Raw genomic sequence first — 20740 nt, forward strand, 5'->3', positions numbered from 1 at the left:
GTACCGTATTTTTCGCCCTATAGGACGCACTTTCCCCCCTCAATGAATGAAGGGGAAATCTGGGTGTGTCCTATGGGGCGAATGCAGGCTTTTGCTGAAGATTGGAGTGCAAGAGCGGTCGGTGCGCACTGACCCCTCTCGCTCTGCAGGCTTCAGGAAGACATCCGCAGCCTAGGCAGCCCTGCAGGAGTTCCCGCAGGGCTGTCTAGGCTGCGGATACCAGCGTGCTTCCCGGAGCGCTCTGCTTTCAGTGCGCCCGGCGCTTAGGGAACACAGCCGCAGCCTAGGCAACCCTGTGGGAGTTCCCGCAGGGCTGTCTAGGCTGCGCATAGCAGGCTGCTTCCAGCAGCGCCGGGCGCACTGAAGCAGAGTGCCCCTCGCGCCAGGCAGACATCCGCAGCGTAGGGAGCCCTGCAGGAGTTCCCCGCAGGGCTCCCCACGGTGCAGATAGCAGCCTGCCACCCGGCACGTAAGGCACCCTGAAGCAGAGCGCCCCGCGTGCCGGGCAGACATTGGCCAGCCCCACAAGCTTGGGGGACAGCAGGGAGGCACAGCGCCGCCATCCCGCTGTTCCTTGACCTGGTTCGGTTTCCCCAACCTGGTTTTTTTGGGGAAATAAAGGGGGGAAAATTCCCTTCAGCGCCCACTACCCAAGCCTGGTTTCCTAACATTGTTTCTCTTTTCCATTACTGATTTCTTTCTCCTCCCTGGAGTCTTCCTAAACAGTCAATGATCCCATTGTGGATGTATGCCTGAACGAGCATCTCTACCCCCCATCATTCAGCCCAGACATAGAGGTCCAGCTTCAAGGACCTTCTTGTGTTTCCTTCATCGGGAGAGGCAAGGTTACAGGGAAGCAGGCAGAGGGCCTTTTAGGTAGTGGTGACTAAGGAACAAAGGGCATCAGCGTGGTATTGGTGCCCTTCGTTCCTTAGTCACCATTGGGACACATGGGCTCATGAAAGAAATTGATGCACATCCTGTTGAGTACCTTGGAGGAAGGCTGAGAGAGAATTGTCTAAACAAATAAATAAAAGTGGCATGGATATGTGTTCCTATGTGTTGAACTTTAGATATCCTTTTCTGCTCGTATTTTATTTAACTTCACATCTGCAATTATACTTGGCTATGTTATGAATTAATATATGAAAAGAATGAAAGACCCACATCAAGATTGTACCTGAGATCTTGATCATTAGGCAACCATAGCCCTCCTGACTCTTCATTTTCTTCCCTACACCCCATCCCACACTCCCTGGTGAAGGAATGGGTTTCCCAAACCCCAAAACTGACTGTGCAGGCAGTTTTTAAACTGCACCAAAATCCCCATTTCTCCTTAGCTAAAATGCATAAACTTTAGCTGTTGAGCAAATGCAAAACAATAACACAGCTCTCTCCCTTATCAGTTTGACGGCAAGGCTGGCCTTGACTTTACCAGTAGAACAGACCACAAATGACGCAGAGACCCAAGTCTGGGACTAATGCCAGAGCATGTTCTCGGAAGTAGTGACCTCTTGCTCCAAGATAGGAGTAGGAACAGGAATATCCTTTTATGGTCAGAAGTACAGGAAGGAAGATCCCTTTATGGTTGAGAGTACCAGAGCAGGAACATATGTGATGTCAACCTGTGTACGTACGCTGACGTGGTTGGGCTCCTAGGGGAGGAGTGAGAGGGTGCCTGGAGGATATATAAACTGCATGAAACCTGTCATTTCTTTGTACTTGCTGTGGACTCACCACGCAGGTGCCTCTGCTATCCGGAGAGCAGAATAAACTCTTTCTTTGAACCAACCTCGGTGTCATTTTGACTTCCTTCCTCCTGTCCCGGAGCAACGCAGACCCAAACGGTGAACTCCAATAAGGCTACACTAGCACCTCCCTAAGTTCCTTCTCTAATTCAGAGATTCCTGAAACTCCCCCTTCAGAAAATTCTTAGTCCTTTTCAGAGTACACCCATGGAAACCAATAAACCTGATGTGCATTCAGCAGCATTAAATACCACTCTCAATGACCTATTGGCACCTACAAAGAAATAACTCCTTAAAAATCAGCTCCAGTTTGGTTATGGCTCCAGTCTTGGTTGAGTTCAGCCTATCCCACCCGTGTTCACATAACCAACTTGGCAGTGAAACCCAAGCTCTGCCTGGGTGCTTGAAAAGCAATGACTGCAGTTATCTGCTCCTGGGACCCGAGGATAAGAACTTCAGTCAAGAGGGATCTCGGGCAGATATGATACGCTTCCACTGGAGGTGGGTCATATTTAGTCAGAGATGCTTTTTTAAAAAATGAAAAAATACAATTTTGCAATTGCAGTTTAGTTTGCATTTAATTAGATGATCTTTATTTCATTGTCTGCTTTCACAAATTGATTGATCAGGCCCACTTCCACAAGCAAAGAACTATAAGAATCAGCGTAGCAATCAGGCTTTCACACCTATGGGTGTGGGTTGTTCACTGATGTCATTGAAGGGAACAGCATTGTGCGTTGAAGCCACAGTAAGCCGGAAGAGTTAGACCAGATGGGCAGCGTTTGGTGATTCCCTTCTGGCAGGACCCTCCATTTCATCACACACTGATGATTATACTGAATAAAAGAAAGAAGGAAATCTGTAATCGATCGCACTTTTATGAGCTTGGAGTCAGGTTGCTCACCTTCAGGAGATGAGGGAGGATAATAAAACTAGTGTTGGAAGGACTCAATGGAACATTTAAGGAATCTGTAGCAGAAAGGAAGAGGACATGCAGGCTCACCCCAGAAGAGCTCTCAGAGGAATTTGAAAGATCAATGCCAACATCCCCTGGCCCATCCTGGATGTCAGGATGGGCCACTGACAGTCACTGACTTTGAGGACTCCACCACACAAAGACCCAGGGAGACCTGAGGATCCCCCTACTCCGTTGCTGTAGGAGGTAATGGCAAAGGTTGGACCCTCAAAGTGACACAGCATCTTGCAGGAAAGATGGTCCTAACTATTATTTTATCTTTTATTCTGATATTTATATTGCACCTTCTCCTGGACAGGAAGATGGTCACTGATTTAGATGGACAGGCATGGAGAGGAAAGTTCTGATTTGACTGAAGTTCTAGTCAACATCATTTTTTGATAGAATGGTCACTTTTAGAGGGACCTTATTTATTTATCTGCTGTATTTTTATCTTTCCCCCCAAAAATATAGCATTTCACTGGGACTTACAGATAGCATTTTTTAAAAGAAGGGAAAACAGCCCCTGATCTTAGACTTATAATCAAAAAAGGCAAGAAACAAAAATCTCTTTTCAATTTTTCTCCTTATACTTCCCTGCTTTTATCTTCTGTGTTTATCTTTTGAACTACCCTGGGATATTTTGATAAAGAGTGGTATATAAGTCAAATAAATAATATAATTAAAATAGTTTTATATGAATAGTTTTATATGAAGTGATTAGAGATATTTGTGCCCCAGTCTCCTTTGGGAAGAAGAGCAGGATAAAGTTCAGTGAATGTACAGCTGGATGGAGAGCCAAAAGTGACCTGGAGATCAACTGGTCAGAGAGATGGCCACTGATTTAGATGGACAGGCATGGAGAGGAAAGTTCTGGTCAACATCATGTAATGGTCACATTTAGAGGGGCCTTATTTATTTATCTGCTGTATTTTTATCTCTTTTTCCAAACATAAAAGAAAAAAATAAAGTAATAGTTCACTGGGACTTACAGATTGCAGTTGCTTTTCATTTCATTTCTCAAAAAATTCTAAAAGGCAGCATTAAAAGGTAAAGGTAAGTTAAGTCCGGCAGTTAAGTCCAGTCGCGAAGAAATCTGAGGGTGCAGGGCTCATCTCCCTTTACTGGCCAAGGGAACCGACGTTTGTCCGTAAACAGTTTTTCTGGGTCATGCGGCCAGCATGACTAAGCTGCTTCTGGCAAAACGAGAGCAGTGCACGGAAACACCATTTACCTTCCTGCCGGAGTGGTACCTACTTATCTACTTGCACTCTGATGTGCTTTTGAAATGCTAGGTTGGCAAGAGCTGGGACTGAGCAACGGAAGCTCACCCCATCGCAGGGATTCAAACCTCCGACCTTCCAATCTGCATGCCCTAGGCTCAGTGGTTGAGACCACAGCGCCACCTGCGTCCCTAAAAGGCAGCATTAGCTACGAATTTTGTTGGTATTCTGTATTTTGTAGTTAGAGCTACCAGTTTTTATTGCCCATGGGAAGTGCAGCCTGCAAAGTTGGCATCCATATGAACACCTGTGGTATCAAAATTCCCTGTGGATAGATGAAAACCTTGAGGCTCTAATGCTTAAAAGAAGATGCAGAACCTAGAAGTGCTGCATCAGAACTGAATCCAACTTTGTTCTTCTAAATATAGAGTTAATATGCCCTGAGTGTATTAACAGCTATTTGGATTCATAAGCTGATCGGTGACAATTTCCATTAGCACAAGAAAAGCCCTGCTTCTGCTTCCTGTAGATGTAGAGTGTAGATCAGGAAATCAGGATAAAAAATTCACACCTGAGTGTAACCACAAACTCAGGGATATCTCTTACTCTTACAGCAGCATTCATCACTGTTACAGACCAGTGGAATCTCTCCTAAGGTACAATTTGTAGTTTGGGGGGTCTGACAAAATCCTGCCAATAATTGACAGATAGAGGTCAACATCATCAATTTTACATAGAATGGTTGAGTTTGGAGTTTGGAGGGACTTACTTACTTACTTACTTACTTATTTGTTTGCTTGCTGCATTTTTATCTCTTTGGCAAAAACAAAACAAAAAACTTGGCAAGACACCGGAACCTGATGGTCTATTAGCGAAATATTTCAAGACACTGAAAGATTGGCTTATTCAACCCCTGGTAGAAGTATCTAATTTGATTTTACGAGGGGGCAAAGCTCCTGAAACCTGGAAGGAAGCTTATATCCGTCTGATTCCTAAACAGGGTCAAGATAGATGCAATGTTAAAACCTATAGACCAATCTCCCTACTCAATGTGGATTATAAAATTTTGGCAAATATAATGGCTAACAGGCTAAAGAAGGTTTTATCTAGGTATATCCACAAGGACCAGGCAGGATTTCTGCCTGGAAGACATATGAAAGACAATATTAGAAATGTGGTGGATATCCTGGAAAAGCTGGAAGCAAGAAAGAGTTGTAAAGCAATGTTAATGGTTATTGATGCAGAGAAGGCCTTTGACAATGTATCTTGGAGTTTTCTGAGAGTATGAGAGTATGTGGGTGGGCCAAGATTTTTAAATGGTATTAAAGCGATTTTTAAAATGGTATCAGGAACAAAAAGCTAAAATTATTGTAAATAATGTGGTTTCGGAGGAAATTAGAATTGAGAAGGGAACCAAGCAAGGGTGCCCACTTTCCCCTCTGCTGTTTATTTCAGTTCTAGAGGTCTTGCTAAGTATTATTAGAAAGGATGAACAAATTAAAGGTATTACAGTAGGATCCAAACAATATAAATTAAAAGCCTTTGCGGAGGATCTAGTATTGACAATACAAGACCCAGACTCCAGTGCAGTTAAAGCACTGGAGCTGATACAAGAGTTTGGACAGGTAGAAGGATTTAAACTAAACAAAACCAAAACCAAAGTATTAGAGAAAAATCTGGATAATGATGAAAGAAAATCACTGCAAGAAAAGACTGGCCTAGATATTGTGAAAAAGGCTAAATACTTGGGGGTGAATCTTTCTGGGAAAAATCTGAATTTATATAAAGACAACTACGAGAAATTATGGAATGAAATTGAGAGAGATTTGGAGATATGGTCAAATTTAAAATTGTCACTAATAGGCCGGATTTCAGTGATTAAAATGAATGTGCTGCCAAAGATGCTTTTTTTGTTCCAAGCCCTCCCAGTTATAGACAATGTAAAATGTTTTAAAGAATGGCAGACAGCTTCATCTAGATTTATCTGGCAGGGGGAAAAAACCTAGAATTAAATTGTTTGTTTATAATTTTGTGGAAATTAATTTTAAAAAATGAAAATCATAAAAATAAAATTCACCTGTCTTGGGAGACACTCAAGCCAGTCGTTTGCCTTCTAAAAACCTGGGTTACAGAATTGGCCACAGCCAAGAATGGATCTATTAAATTATTTCGCATCTGCAGCCTAGGATTGCAGTTGCTTTTTAAATAGCTATTCATTTCCCAAATATTTCTAAAATGCAGCAATAACTTTCACCATGTTTGGCTTTCTATTATTCTCCATGATGATGGCACCCCTGGTTCAAGTCCTTGTGGACCATGCGGTTTCTAGCTCTGGTTTTGCTGGTTATTATGATGTACCGTATTTTTCGCTCTATAACACGCACCTGACCATAACACACACATCGTTTTTAGAGGAGGAAAACAAGGGGGGGGGAATTCTGAATGAAACAGTGGTTGTATCATTTTTGTGCCTCATGCTGTGGCCACAGACATGTGATCTGATGGTGAGTTTGGTGTAGCCCAATGCAAAAATCCTGAGAATCCCTGTGGATCTGTGCTTTGTAACCACGTTTTTGCACCATTGTGGCCCCAGGCAACAGTGGGTGCGTGATTTTTTTGGTGCAGGCTGTAGCCATGGACATGCTATGTGATCTGATGGTGAATTTCGGGTGACCCAATGCAAAGATCCTGAGAATCCATGTGGATCCATGCTTTGTAACCACGTTTTTGCATCATTGCAGCCCCAGGCAACAGTGGGTGCGTGATTTTTTTGGTGCAGGCTGTAGCCATGGACATGCTATGTGATCTGATGGTGAATTTCGGGTGACCCAATGCAAAGATCCTGAGGATCCATGTGGACCCGTGCTTTGTAACCACGTTTTAAGTGGGGAGGGAAGGAAAAACAAGGGACAAGGAGCACGAGAGGGGTGTGCAGAGAAGCAGCTGGCTAAGAATGCAGGAGAGGGGTTTAACAGGAGGGAGGGAAGGAAGGCAAAAGTTTTTCCCCACCCACCCACCCAAGCCAGCCCCCCCTCTATCTCTCCCACCTGCATGTTTTCCGGCTGCCTGCGAGTCCCTAAAATACTTCCCTGGATGCAGCAGCACCGGAGCACGGAGAGGAATTAGAAGGAAGGACGGGATCCTTTCCTTTCCCCTCTGCTTACCTGGAGGGGAGGGGATTTGCCTGCTCTTTGTTCCTTTTGAGCAAACAGCAACCGAAACAGAAGGGGGTGGGCAGTAAGACCCTGAGGCAGAATGCAGGAAAGCAACAGCTTCCTCTCTCACTGAGCTCCCTCCTCCTGACCTGCGATTGGATTTTTGCCTGATTTTTGCCTCTGCGCTCAGGCCAGTCGGCTCCAGGGACCACACTTTCGCTCAATAACACGCACAGAAATTTCCCCTTACTTTTTAGAAGAAAAAATCTGCATGTTATAGAGAGAAAAGTATGGTATTTTTGTACTTCAGGTGAGGCCTGAAAAGTGCAGAATGAAATGGGACTCTTTGTTGCCAAGTGCCAAGTGACATTTGCGTTCTTTCACCAGCAGAAGACGGCTGGCTAATCCCCACTTATGGAGGGTTGTCTTAAAATTTTGTACAGCTAGATCAGAGCCGCCAGTTTTTACTGCCCATGGGACGTGCAGCCTGCAGTTTGCATCCATATGAACATCCGCGGTCTCAAAATTCCCTGTGGACAGATGAAAACCTCGAGGCTCTAATGCTTAAAAGAAGATGCAGAACCTAGAAGTGCTGCATCAAAACTGAATCCAACCTTTTACTTAAAGAAATAGAGTTAATATTATATGAGTATATTATCAGCTACTCTGATCCATAAACTATTTTCTTTAGCACATGCAAAGCCCTACTTCTGCTTCCTCCAGTGAAGATGTAGAGTACAGATCAGGAAATCAGGATTTTAAAGGAGCAAGCATTCACAAGTAAGTGGGAACACCAACTCAATGGATATGACTTACTTCCCAAGACTACTCCCAACAATCCATACTCCGGAAGTTTGTCTGTGCAAAAGATAGAGAAGTAAATTGTCATTCTTTAAGAGGACTTCCTGTGCAAAAAAATGATATTAATTTGATGTCTGTTTTGTTTTGAGCATTGGAATGGCACTTTCAAGTATGAGAGCCTGAGGTCCTGGACTGGGAAATGGGTGAAGAGCCTTCAAATCATCAGGAAGCTCCTTGGGTGGCCTTGGTCCAGTCACTCACTCTCAGCCTGGTCTACCTTGCAGGATTGATGTGAGGATTAAATTAGAAGCCATCTTGAGCTCCATGGAGAAAAAGGTGGGATATATATGCCATTCATAAATAAATTTCCAAAGCCTTCTGTAACAGCAAATCAGTATTATTATTTCCCATGATACCGATGGGGAGATCAAGGCTGAAAGTGAGAGTGTGGCTTGCCTGAGGCCAGCTGGTGAGCTCGTGGTAGAGTTTTACAGATTTGGATTGCCAGGCATGGGAAATCCTGATATGACTGATGCTCTGGTCAACATAACCATTTTTTCATAGATTGGTTGATTTGGGAGAGATCTTGTTTATATATATATTTATTTACTGCATTTTTATCTCTTTTGCAAAACAAAACAACGTGGAAGAGGATGAAGACCAGAGCAAAGCTCAGGTAGAGGAACCTCATGGCTGCAGTTTCCTGTGAGATCTCTGCCAAAGGGAAGACACTCTGAGGCAGAAGGAAGTGGAGTTTGGATGGAACAAGGAGGTTCTCTCTACTTATAGTGTTGCAGTACCAAATCCGGTAACTGTCAGCATAGCATCTGAACCCTCCAGGCCCCTTTCTCTTAAATGATCCTAAGCCATTTATTTATCTTGCACATCATCCTAAGATTTACCCACACAATCACCTTTCTCATATATTGACAATCTGTCCTGTGCTCCAGGCTACAAACAAGTATTTCGTGCAACTCTCAGCATCCAAACTCTTCTCTCTTAACTCATCCTATGCAATTTATTCATCTTGGAGAACTTCCTAATATTTACCTGCAGAACAGCCTTTCTCCTGCTGTTTTCTTTCCATATCAGTTAACAGATTTCCTGTCATCCCACAAAAGCTGTTGCCAGCTTCACAGAGCCTGGATAGAAAGGAAGTGGAATTTTGGGTAAGAGCTTGGCTGTAATGCAGTTTGATGGAACCTCTTTGGGTTGGACTGTTTAGTTCGACTCCAGTTGCCATACCTACCAAGAAAGAAACTTTTCAGTGTGCTTTTCTCCTGGTCTGTACCTTTTTGGATGCGTTTTGCTTAACATGCTTGTTTTTGTGATTCATGTAATTTTATATCCATTGCCCCATTATAGGCCATGAGCCCTACTTCCTATCTCTTCCCAAGAGACAATCTCGTGGAGTGGTCCATAAGGAGGTCCATCTTTCCTGCACTGCTTGCATCTCCCCTGGGAGCCTGTGCACTTTCCTTCCTTGGAGGTTTATAAGGAGAGGTTGGATGCTCATCTGTCATGGATGCTTTAGCTGAGATTCCTGCATTGCAGGAAGTTTGACTAAATGAGCCTTGGAGTCTCTTTGTGAAAAATATATGTTGCTTTTTCAGATTGCTTTTCCAGAATAAATAATGCTTTTAATTATTGCTTTTTTTGTAAAGGTCATCAGGCCATAAGGATGCAACAATTAGGGATTTTTTTATCTAGGGACCTTTTAATATAGTTTGTATTTGGGGGTTATTTATAGGGTGCTTTTTCTTTAGCAGCTTCTGGCTTAAGAACTCTTTTTAAAAAAATAATATTTATTAACAATATAAACACTACAGAAGAAAAAGAAATTAAACAATACAATACAATACAAAAACAAAAACACTACATAACACTAAGACATTAAACTAACAAAACAAAAACAATTTAAAACACATCCAATAATTTCAATATCTTATCTTTCATTCACTTGTTTCAACAACCTCTTCACACCTCCCTTTTTGTGTTCCACTTCAGTTAACTGTTTCAGCAATTCCTTTCCATCTTCCTCTGTTTTCTGTCCTGTAATTATCTTAACATATTCTAACCTTATTTTTTCCCTTTAATACATTAATAATCGATTTGTACTTAGTTCCTTATAACGTTTCTACGAAAGCCATATAACTTCATTCCAACATTTTTCTAACATTCATTGATTTTACTGTATTTCTGTAAATAGTCTTTAAATTTTTTTCAGTCTTTTTCCACCGACTCTTCTCCCTGGTCTCAGATTCTGCCAGTCATTTCCGCCATTTCCATATAGTCCATCAACTTCATCTGCCATTCTTCCCGGGTGGGTAAATCTTGTGTCTTCCAATACTTCGCGATGAGTATTCTTGCTGCTGTTGTTGCATACATAAAAAAAGTTCTGTCCTTCTTTGGCACCAGTTGGCCGACCATACCCAGGAGAAAGGCCTTTGGTTTCTTCAGGAAGGTATATTTAAATATCTTTTTCATTTCATTATAGATCATCTCCCAGAATGTCTTAATCCTTGGGCATGTCCACCAAAGGTGAAAGAATGTACCTTCAGTCTCATTACATTTCCAACACTTATTATCGGGCAAATGGTATATTTTTGCAAGCTTGACTGGTGTCATGTACCACCTGTAAATCATTTTCCTTACATTCTTGACAAGTTCTTAATTTTTGAATCTAACAATTCTGTTTCCAATTTTTATTTTTCCACCTGGAAACCCACTTTTTTGTCCAAATTGTATGCCTCCATTATTTGGTAATAATGGAGCCAATCTCGCACCTTATTTTTCAATTTTTCAAAGCTCTGCAGTTTTATTCTGTCTCCATCTTGTTCCAGAATTTCCCAAGCTTCTGGCTTAAGAACTCTAGCAAGAAGAACAGATGTTTGCATGCTTCAATAAGTTTGTGCTTGGAACCTAGACATGAAACCTGCTTTCACCTGTGGATAAAAACAACTTGTGGTTAAAAGTGCTTGTGAGGGAGTCTGACAAACAGGGAAATTTTAGGATTGTAATCAGGCGGTCGTGAAATCTGTGACCTCTGCGCACAGAGGAGGGGCTTGCACTCGGACAAGGAATATATACATGTGTTCTGTTGAAATGAGGTGTGCCTGCTTTGGTCACCCATCTTGCAAGTATTTTTTTTTTTGTGATCACTAAAATAAATTTATGCTGCTTCATCGAGTTTGCTCAGAATTAATTTCAAGGGTCCCAACTGGGACCTGTGTTTTTATATCTCACCCCTTCCAACTCTGCAATTCTATCATTCTATGATTCTACGAAGATTTTTCCCAGGGGCAGTGCCCAATCTGTGATTAAATACATGTGAAAACAGTAGTGATGCCCTTAGGCTGAGGGAACTGCTCCTGTTGTTGAGGAGCAGGGGAAGAAGTTTCATTTTTCTGTCATTTATATCTCACCTTTTCCTCCATGGTGACTTTCTTACCTTCCTTATTCAATTTTCACAACAACCCTGTGAGGTAGGTAAGGCTGAGAGTGAGTGATTGGCCCAAGGTCACCCAGTAAGCTTCATGGCTAAGGTGGGAGTGGAAGGCTGGTCTCCCAAGTCCTAGTTGGACCCTCAAAGCACGACATCAGCCTGCCTCTCATACTTGAAAACGCTATTCCAATGCTCCAAATGAAACGTCCGTCAAATTCATGGTTTTGCTTTGCACAAGAGGCCATCTCAAATAATGGCAATTTACTCCCCTCTCTTTTGCACAGGGGATCGTCATTTCTGCGGGGAAAGTGGCAGGATTTTGCGAGTTCCCCTAAAGTGCAAGCTGTACCTATGGATATTTGCCATGGACCTCTGTTGTGGTAATAAATTCAGCTGTCCAGGTAAGTGATATCCATTGAGTTGGTGGTCCCACTAAGGTGGGAATGTTTGTTCATTCTTGATTCTGATTTCCTGATCTACACTCTGATCTTCACCGGAAGAAGCAGAAACAGGGTTTTGCTTGTGCTAAAGGAAATAGCGACCAATCACTTTATATATCAGATTAGCTGATAATACACTATGGGCATGTTAACTCTGTTTGTAGAAGTACAAAGTTGGATTCAGTTCCAATGCAGCATTTCTAGCTTCTGCATCTTCTTTTAAGCGTTAGAGCCTGAAGGTTTTCATCTGTCCACAGGGAATTGTTCATATGATGCGAACTGTGCAGACTGCACTTGCTATGGGGCAGTAAAAATTGGCGTCTCTGATCTAACTCTACAAAGAGATCAAAATATAGTAGTTAAATAAGGTGCCTCTAAACTTGACCAAAGCTTCAGTTAAATCGGGATTTCCCATGCCTATCCATCTAAATCAGTGTCTCCTGTGCTTTCAACTACAACAAGGTCCATCAAAACTGGGGGGCAAGGGAAGATGGGTGGCAGGTTGCACTCTGAGGAACACAACTCTACAGTTGCTCTGTCAAGGAACCGGCTGAACTGGAGGTTTTATACTGTAGCAGCAACAATCTAATAGGTGTCCATGTTTTTCAGAATGTTGAGAATGAAAGTAAGAATTCAGGGAAGCCCGGCTCCATCACGCACCTCCTGGCCCTAAACTGGGCCAGCTGGCCATGATTGTCTAGAAACTGGTAAGGAGTTCTGAAAAACGCCCCTATAGAAAATTATTAGTCCTTCTCAAAGTACACCCATGGAAATCAATAAACCAGATGTGCATTCAGCAGCATTAAATACCACTCTCAATGACCAATGGGCAACCACAAGGTAGTGGCTCCTGAATAATCATTTCCAGTAAGGTCATGGCTCCAGTCTGAGTTGAGTTCAGCCTATCCCACCCGTGTTCACAGCACCAACTTCACAGTGAAACCCAAGCTCTGCCTGGCTGCATGAAAAGCAATGACTGCAGTTATCTGCTCCTGGGACTCGGGGATGAGAACTTCAGTCAAGAGGGATCTTGGGCAGATATGATGTGCTTCCACTGGAGGAGGGCCATATTTAGTCATAGGTGCTTTTTTAAAAAATGAAAAAATACAATTTCGCAATTGCAGTTTGATTTGCTTTTAATTAGATGATCTTTATTTCATTGCCTGCTTTCACAAATGGATTGATCAGAACCACTTCCACAAGCAAAGATCCAGAAGAATCAGCGTAGCCATCAAGCGTTCACACTTTTGGATGTGGGCTGCTCACTGATGTCACTCAAGGGCACATCATTGTGCATTGAAGCCACAGTAAGCCGGAAGAGTTAGGCCAGATGGGCAGCATTTGGTGATTCCCTTCTGGCAGAACCCTCCATTTCATCACTCACCGATGTATCCTGAATAAAAGAAAGAAGGAAATCTGTAATCGGTTGCACTTTCATGAGCCTGGAGTCAGATTGCTCACCTTCAGGAGATAAGATTTATAGTGCTGGAAAGACTCAAAGGAACATTTAAGGCCACCCTGCAATGCTGGAATCTGTAGCAGAAAGGAAGAGGACATGCAGGCCCAGCCCCAGAAGAGCTCTCAGAGGAATTTGCAAGATCAGTGCCAACATCCCTTGGCCCATGATGGATGTCAGGATGGGCCACTGGGAACCGCTGACTCTGAGGACTCCACCACACAAAAACACAGGGAGACTTGCGGACCCCCCACTCCGTTGCTGTAGGAGGTGATGGCAAAGGCTGGACCCTTAAATGGATGTAGCATTTGGAGGTAAAAGGAACTAATCATACTAAAATGTGGGTTATTAGCAGAAAGTTCAGTGAATGAACAGCTGGATGGAGATCCCAATGTGATCTGGAGATAAACTAGTCCAACCCTTACTCAATGCAGGATCTTCAATGACAAGATCCCTGACAGATTGTTCCCTCAAACCTGCTTCTCCGTCATTTCCACCCCTTTGGTTCTAGTCCTGTCCTCTGAAAAAATGTCCCCATCTCAGCCTGGCAAATGTTTGGAAGCTGCAATCATGTCTCTCCTCCAAATTAACCTTCTCTTCTCCAGGCTAAACATGCTGAGCTCCTCCAATGTTCCACATAAGAAATAGCTTTCAAATCTTGTACCTTTCTGGTCACCAGCCTTGGAAGACACTCTAATTGGTCATTTTCCAGCCTCAGATTGCAGTTATTTTCCAACTCATTTCTCCAGTATTTCTAAAAGGCAGCATCACCATTGTTGGCATTCTAGATTTTGTTGGTATTCTAAATTTTTTAGAGTTTGATCAGAGCCGCCAGTTTTTACTGCCCATGGGAAGTGTAGCCTGCACAGTTTGCACCCATATGGACATCTGCGGTATCAAAATTCCCTGTGGACAGATGGAAACCTTGAGGCTCTAATGCTTAAAAGAAGATGCAGAACCTAGAAGTGCTGCATCAAAACTGAATCCAACTTTGTGCTTCTAAATATAGAGTTAATATGCCCTGTGCGTATTATCAGCTACTCTGATCCATAAACTGATCAGTGACTATTTCCTTTAGCACAAGCAAAGCCCTGCTTCCTCCAGTGAAGATGCAGAGTGTAGATCAGGAAATCGGGATTGAAAATGAGCGAACATTCACACATGAGTGGGACCAACTCATGGATATCACTTACTCCAACAGCAGCGTGCATTAGGGCCACAGGAGACCAATGAAATCTCTACAAAGGGACACTCCGAAGTGATTGGGAAGTGGCAAAATCCTCCCGTTTCTCTACACAATGGAGGTTCCTCTGAGCAAAGGAGAGGGAAGAAAATTGTCATTATTTCAGTGGACTTCCTGTGCAAAAAACATTAATTTATGAACGTTTTCTTTTGAGCATTTGAACAGCACTTTCACATTTGAGAGCCTGAGGTCCTGGACTAGGAAATGGGATACCAACCTCCAAATCCCCCCTCATTCTGAGGCTCCCTGGGTGGCCTTTGGCCAATCACTGACTCTCAGCCTAATCTGCCTCGCAGGGATGTTGTGAGGATTAAAATAGGATAAACTATAGAAGCCATGGAGGAAAAGGTGGGAAATAAATGCAATAAATATTCAAAGCAAAGCAAAGCATTCAAAATATTCAAAGCAAAGCAATAAATATTCAAAGCAAGTCAGTATTATTATGTCCCATAATACTGATGGAGAGATCGAGTCTGAGACTGAAAGCGTGGTTTGCCCAAGGCCAGCTGGGGAGCTCAAGGTGGAATCTCACTTGTTTACAATGTCAGGCATGGGAAGTCCTGATTTGACTGATGCTCCGGTCAAGATTATTAATTTTACACAAATTGGTCGAGTAATTAAGTAATTACTTACTTACTTATTTAATTAATTACTGCATTTTTATCTCTTTTACAAAAACAAATTTTCAGAGGCTTACATCTCACCTGCCTTGGGAGATACTCGGGCCTTTTATTTGCCTTCTTAAAACCTGCCTTCAAAATTGGCCACAGACAAGAACAGATTTCTTAAATTATTTCTCATCTGCAGCCTCAGATTTCAGTTGCTTTTTATTTACGGTAGCTCTTCCTTTCTCAAATATTTCTAAAATACGGCAATTACAGTCACCTTGTTTGCCCTCCTAGTATTACTCGGTGATGGTGGCACCCCTGTTTCAGGTCCTTTGGGACCTTGAGGTTTCTAGCTCCTGTTCTGCTGGATTTTATGGTGTATTTATTATTATTGTTATCAATTGAATTTATATACAGCGCTATACCCAGAGGACTCAGGGCGTTTATTGTACTTCAGGTGAGGTCTGGAAAGTGCAGAAAGAAGTGAGATTCCTTGTTGCCAAATCACATTTGCGTTCATTCAGCAGCAGCAGACTGCTGGCTCATCTTCACTTACTGAGCACTGTCTTAAAATGTGGTAGAGTTAGATCAGAACTGCCAGTTTTCATGCCCATGGGAAGTGCAGCCTGCACAGTTTGCATCCATATGAACAATTCCCTGTGGACGAATGAAAACCTTGAGGCTCTAATGCTTAAAAGAAGATTCAGAACCTAGAAGTGCTGCATCAGAATGGAATCTACCGTATTTTTCACTCTATAGGACGCACCAGATAATAAGCTGCACCTAGTTTGGGGGAGAGGAAACAAGGAGAATAAAAAATTCTGAATCCCAGAAGCCAGAACAGCAAGAGGGATCTGGCTTCTGGGATAGTCGCTTGCTGTTCTGGCTTCTGGGATAGCCGCTGAAGCCTTTCCTGGGCAGCGGGATGAAGGCTCCCCCTGCCCGGAAGAGGCTGCACGCAGGTAAGCTGCCCTCTGTACCTTCCCCCATCTCCCACAAGAACCGCACACTCCTTAAAGGGAGTGCGGTTCTTGGGGGCTTTCCTGGGAGGTGGGGGAAGGGACAGAGTTGCACGCTTTGTCCCTTCCCCCACTTCCCCCAGGAGCCGCGTGAAGCCTCCGCAGGACAGCGGTGAGCCTTCATCCCCGTGTCCTGCGGAGGCTTCTGGGACAGCCCACAAAGCCTCCGGAGGGCAGCAGGACGAAGGCACCCCCCTGCCTTGCGGAGGCTTTGCGCAAAAGCCAGAAGAGCGGATGCTTCGCGCAGAAGCCAGATCAGCGAGACGGAGCGCTGCGCAGCACTCCGTCTCACTGTTCTAGCTTCTGGGACAGCCCTTGAAGCCTCCAGAGGGCAGTGGTGTGCCTTCAACCCGCTGTCCTGTGGAGGCTTTGCACAGCTAAGCCAGAAGCTAGAACAGCGAGAGGGAGCGCTGCGCAGTCCTCCCTCTGCCTGTTCTGGCTTAGCTGCGCAGCCTGCATTCGCTCCATAAGACACACACACATTTTCCCTTACTTTTTAGGAGGGGAAAAGTGTGTCTTATAGTGAGAAAAATACGGTAACTTTTTACTTCTAAATATAGAGTTCATATGCCCTGAGTATATTATTGGTTACTCTGATCCGTGACTATTTCCTTTAGTACAAGCAAAGCCCTGCTTCTACTTCCTCCTGTGAAGATGTAGAGTGTAGATCAGGGAATCAGGATTGAAAATGAGTGAACATTCGCACGTGAGTGGGACCACTTACCACTGCAGCAGCGTGCATCATCACTACAGTAGCCATCTTGAATATCTCCAAAGGCACAGATCTCTGTTTTGGGGGTCTGGCAAAATCCTCCCGCCAGTCGACACGGCAAAGGAATCCCTGTGCGAAAGAGCGGGGAGTAAATTGCCATTATTTGAGAGGACTTCTTGTGCAAAACTGAAACATTAATTTGATGTCTGTTTTGTTTTGAACAGTTGAGTAGCACTTTCAAGTATGAGAGCCTGGGGTCCTAGACTAGGAAGTAGGAGACCAGCCATCAAATCCCCCCTCATCGTGAGGCTCACTGGGTGGCCTTTGGCGAGTCACTCACTCTTGGCTTAATAGGGTTAATATGTCCTGATTTGGGACGCAGGTGGCGCTGTGGGTTAAAGCCTCAGCGCCTAGGACTTGCCGATTGAAAGGTCGGCGGTTCGAATCCCTGCGGCGGGGTGCGCTCCCGCTGCTCGGTCCCAGCGCCTGCCAACCTAGCAGTTCGAAAGCACCTCCGGGTGCAAGTAGATAAATAGGGACCGCTTACCAGCGGGAAGGTAAACGGCGTTTCCGTGTGCGGCTCTGGCTCGCCAGAGCAGCGATGTCACGCTGGCCACGTGACCCGGAAGTGTCTCCGGACAGCGCTGGCCCCTGGCCTCTTAAGTGAGATGGGCGCACAACCCCAGAGTCTGTCAAGACTGGCCCGTACGGGCAGGGGTACCTTTACCTTTACCTTTATGTCCTGATTTATAAAGTGATTGACCACTATTTCCTTTAGCACAAACAAAGCCCTGCTTCTGTTTCCTCCAGTGAAGAATGCAGAGTGTAGATCAGGAAATCAGGATTAAAAATGAGCAAACTTTTGCACAAGTGGGATCACCAAGTCATGGGTATCACTTACTCCTACAGCAGCGCGCATTAGGGCCACAGGAGATGTTTGTAATCTCTCCAAAGGTACAGTCCTCAATCATCGGGGCCTGGCAAAATCCTCCCGAGAGTCTACACAATGGAGGTTCAGCTGTGCAAAAGAGAGGGAATTAAATTGTCATTATCTGAAAGGACTTCTTGTGCAAAACATAAACATTCATTTGACTGATGTTTTGTTTTGAGCATTGGAATAGCACTTCCAAGTATGAGAGCCTGAGGTCCTGGACCAGGAAATGGGAGACCAGCCTTCAAATCCAGCCTCATCATGAGGCTCACAGTGTCTCCTTGGGCCTCTCAGGATTGTCGTGAGGATTAAATTAGGAAGAACCACAGAAGGCATCTTGAGCTCCATGGAGAAAAAGGTGGGATATAAATGCAATGAATGAATGAATGAATGAATGAATGAATATCCAAAGCCTTCTGTAACAGCAAATAAGTATTGTTATGTCCCATAATGCCAATGGGGAGACCGAGGCTGAGAGTGAGAGTGTGCCTTGCTGGAGGCCAGCTGGTGAGCTCATGGTGGAGTTTCCGTCTCTTAGCTACTGTGCTTCAGCATCATATGTCTCTTCAGAGTTTGCTTAACAAGTTCTCACATGCAGAAGCACACACACAAGTGCGTGATAGAGAAGGAAAACTTCATCAGAGCCCCAATCTCTCTCTGCGCTCTGATTTTCACTGCCTTGATAATGTTTACATGTTAGCAATATTGACAAAAGCGGGTGAGAGGCTTGCAATCCATCAGCCTCACTGTTTCTAGATGAGGGTATTGCAGTTGCTTTTTTAAATAGTTATTCATTTCTCAAAGATTTCTAAAATGCAGCAATAACAATCAACATGTTTGCCTTCCTAGTATTCATTGGTGATGGTTGCACCCCTGGTTCAGGTCCTGGTTCTGATCCAGAAACTGATCCGTGACTATTTTCTTTAGTACAAGAAAAGCCCTGCTTCTGCTTCCTCCTGTGAAGATGTAGAGTGTAGATCAGGAAATCCGGATTAAAAATGAGCAAACATTTATATGTGAGTGGGACCAACTCAATGGATATCACTTACGCCTGCAGCAGGTTCCGTTGCTGCCACAGGGGACCCCTGTAAGTTCTCCATAGGTACAGTTTTCTGGTAATTGGCAAGTTCCTCCAAATCGTTCACACAGCAAATCTTGCCCTGTGTAAAAGAGAAGGGAAATAAATTCGTTTAAAGGGGGCAAAAGTGTTGCCAACTACTTTTTTTCCAAACTAGAACCCTGCGTATTTAATGGGATGACCAACTTTCACAGGCTTCTGCTGCCTCTCAACGTGCTAACTACTTTTTCATTGGCCAACATTAGCAAGGGTCAGATCGGTCCTCCTTCTCTGCAAACACTCCAGCTGATTCCTGAACCTTGTAAGGGTGCTGACACTGAACTGCACCCAGCCACTTGGGTGGTGTATAAATCATAAAATTATGGTGATTATTATTACTGCTCCTGGAATCTTTTCAGCACAGCTGCCACCAAAATTTTACAGTTTCCCCTTTGCTTTCAATATGTGCAAATCAGAATTACTGCTGTTCTGAGCTTCAGAAATAGATTGCCATTTGTGCCCTCTCTGAGAATGATATTTTCTGGAATCTCCCCAGTAGTGTTTCCAATGTGTCTTGCTCAGCTCACACCCAAATGTGCCGGCTATAGTCTTTCTCGGCTACCAGCAAGGTGAGGAGGGGGTATGGCCCACCCATTTGCCCAGTGGGCACCATCTCTTCATTGGCCATACACATGGTGTCCTGAGGTGGCAGCTGTGGGCATTCTTTAACAAAGAAACTTGCTGGGCTAAGTCCATAATGGAATCCTTCATCAGATTTTCACTCTTCATAGATCCAGGACCTCTGGAATTAGGAAGGACTTGGGGATTATGGACACTAACTTTCCAAACTTTTCCAAGCAATATAAATGACCACCATGGAACTTTCCTGGTTGCTAAGGCTGCATCCTGAACATTGCTGCTTTTCCAAAAGTCATGTATTCAAATTCAATTTCATTATTAAATAGGTTTTTAAATGCTTTCCTCCCCACCCCTTTTTAAGCAGCTGGATAGGATAGGAAGCTGCCAAGTCAGACTGTTGTTCCATCAAGCTCATAGCTGTCTACACTGACAGGCAGAAAGTCTTAAGTGTTTCCGACCAGGGAAATACCTGGGACTCAACTTGAGAACTTCTGTGTTTGCAGCAGATGCTCCCCCACCTGAGCTCCCACCTCCTCAACAACCCCTTTTTAAGCAGCCAGATGAGATAGTCTATAGTCAAATGAAATTGTGGTCAGGAAAAAAGCAAAGGTGGAAAAATGCTAAAATAAGTGTAATATAGAAACTTGTGTATATGTTTGAAAAAATAATAATAAAGAATTATACTACACAAAAGAGAGAATGGTCTACACTGACACACAACAGTTCTTCAGGGTTTCCATCCGGGGAAATACCTGGGATTGAACATGAGACCTTCTGTATTTGGAGCAGATGCTCCCCCATCTGAGCTTGAGCTGCTCTCTTACCTGTAACAACATGGAAGAGGATGAAGACCAGAGCAAAGCTGAAGTAAAGGAACCTCATGGCTGCAGTTTCCTCTGAGATCTCTACCAAAGGGAAGGCACTCTAAGGCAGAAGGAAGTCGAGTTTGGATGGAACAAGGTGGTTCTCTCTACTTATAGCGTTGCCGTGCCAAAAAAGATGCTGAAACACACATTTGTGCATCTGAGTGGGAAATGCTGCAAGCAGGTATTTCTTGCAGCTGTCAGCATCTGAACCATCCAGGCCATTTTTTCTTAACTCGTCCAAGGCAATTTATTCATCTTGCAGACCATCCCAAGATTTATCTGCAGAACAATCTTTCTCATCCTGTTCTCTTTCCGTATCAATTAACAGATTTCCCGTCATCTCACAAAAGCTGCTCCCAACTTCATAGCTTACATACAATTTAAAAAACAAAACAAAACATGGCACACAAGTGGAAAAGGACAAGAAAGGAAGGCAAAAACG

General features: G+C 43.8%; 1 protein-coding gene and 2 long non-coding RNA genes across 3 annotated transcripts in view; 1 reads left to right on the plus strand and 2 right to left on the minus strand.

Annotated features, from left to right (window-relative positions):
- LOC309365943 overlaps positions 1–20437 on the minus strand; it is a 62336-nt gene extending 41899 nt beyond the window's left edge. The window contains exons 1-3 of the long non-coding RNA XR_014166312.1: positions 20257–20437; positions 18786–18896; positions 17707–17823 (exon numbers count right to left, since the gene is read on the minus strand). This is a non-coding gene — a long non-coding RNA (uncharacterized lncRNA). The remainder of the gene's footprint in view (positions 1–17706; positions 17824–18785; positions 18897–20256) is intronic.
- Positions 1–20740, plus strand: part of LOC309366097 — a 419038-nt gene that overhangs the window by 63998 nt on the left and 334300 nt on the right. The window lies entirely within an intron of this gene.
- LOC309365822 (uncharacterized protein) overlaps positions 1–20740 on the minus strand; it is a 137949-nt gene that overhangs the window by 42794 nt on the left and 74415 nt on the right. The window lies entirely within an intron of this gene.

The sequence above is a fragment of the Podarcis melisellensis genome (genome assembly GCF_964234715.1).
Source record: "Podarcis melisellensis genome assembly, chromosome: 3".
NCBI lineage: Eukaryota > Metazoa > Chordata > Lepidosauria > Squamata > Lacertidae > Podarcis > Podarcis melisellensis.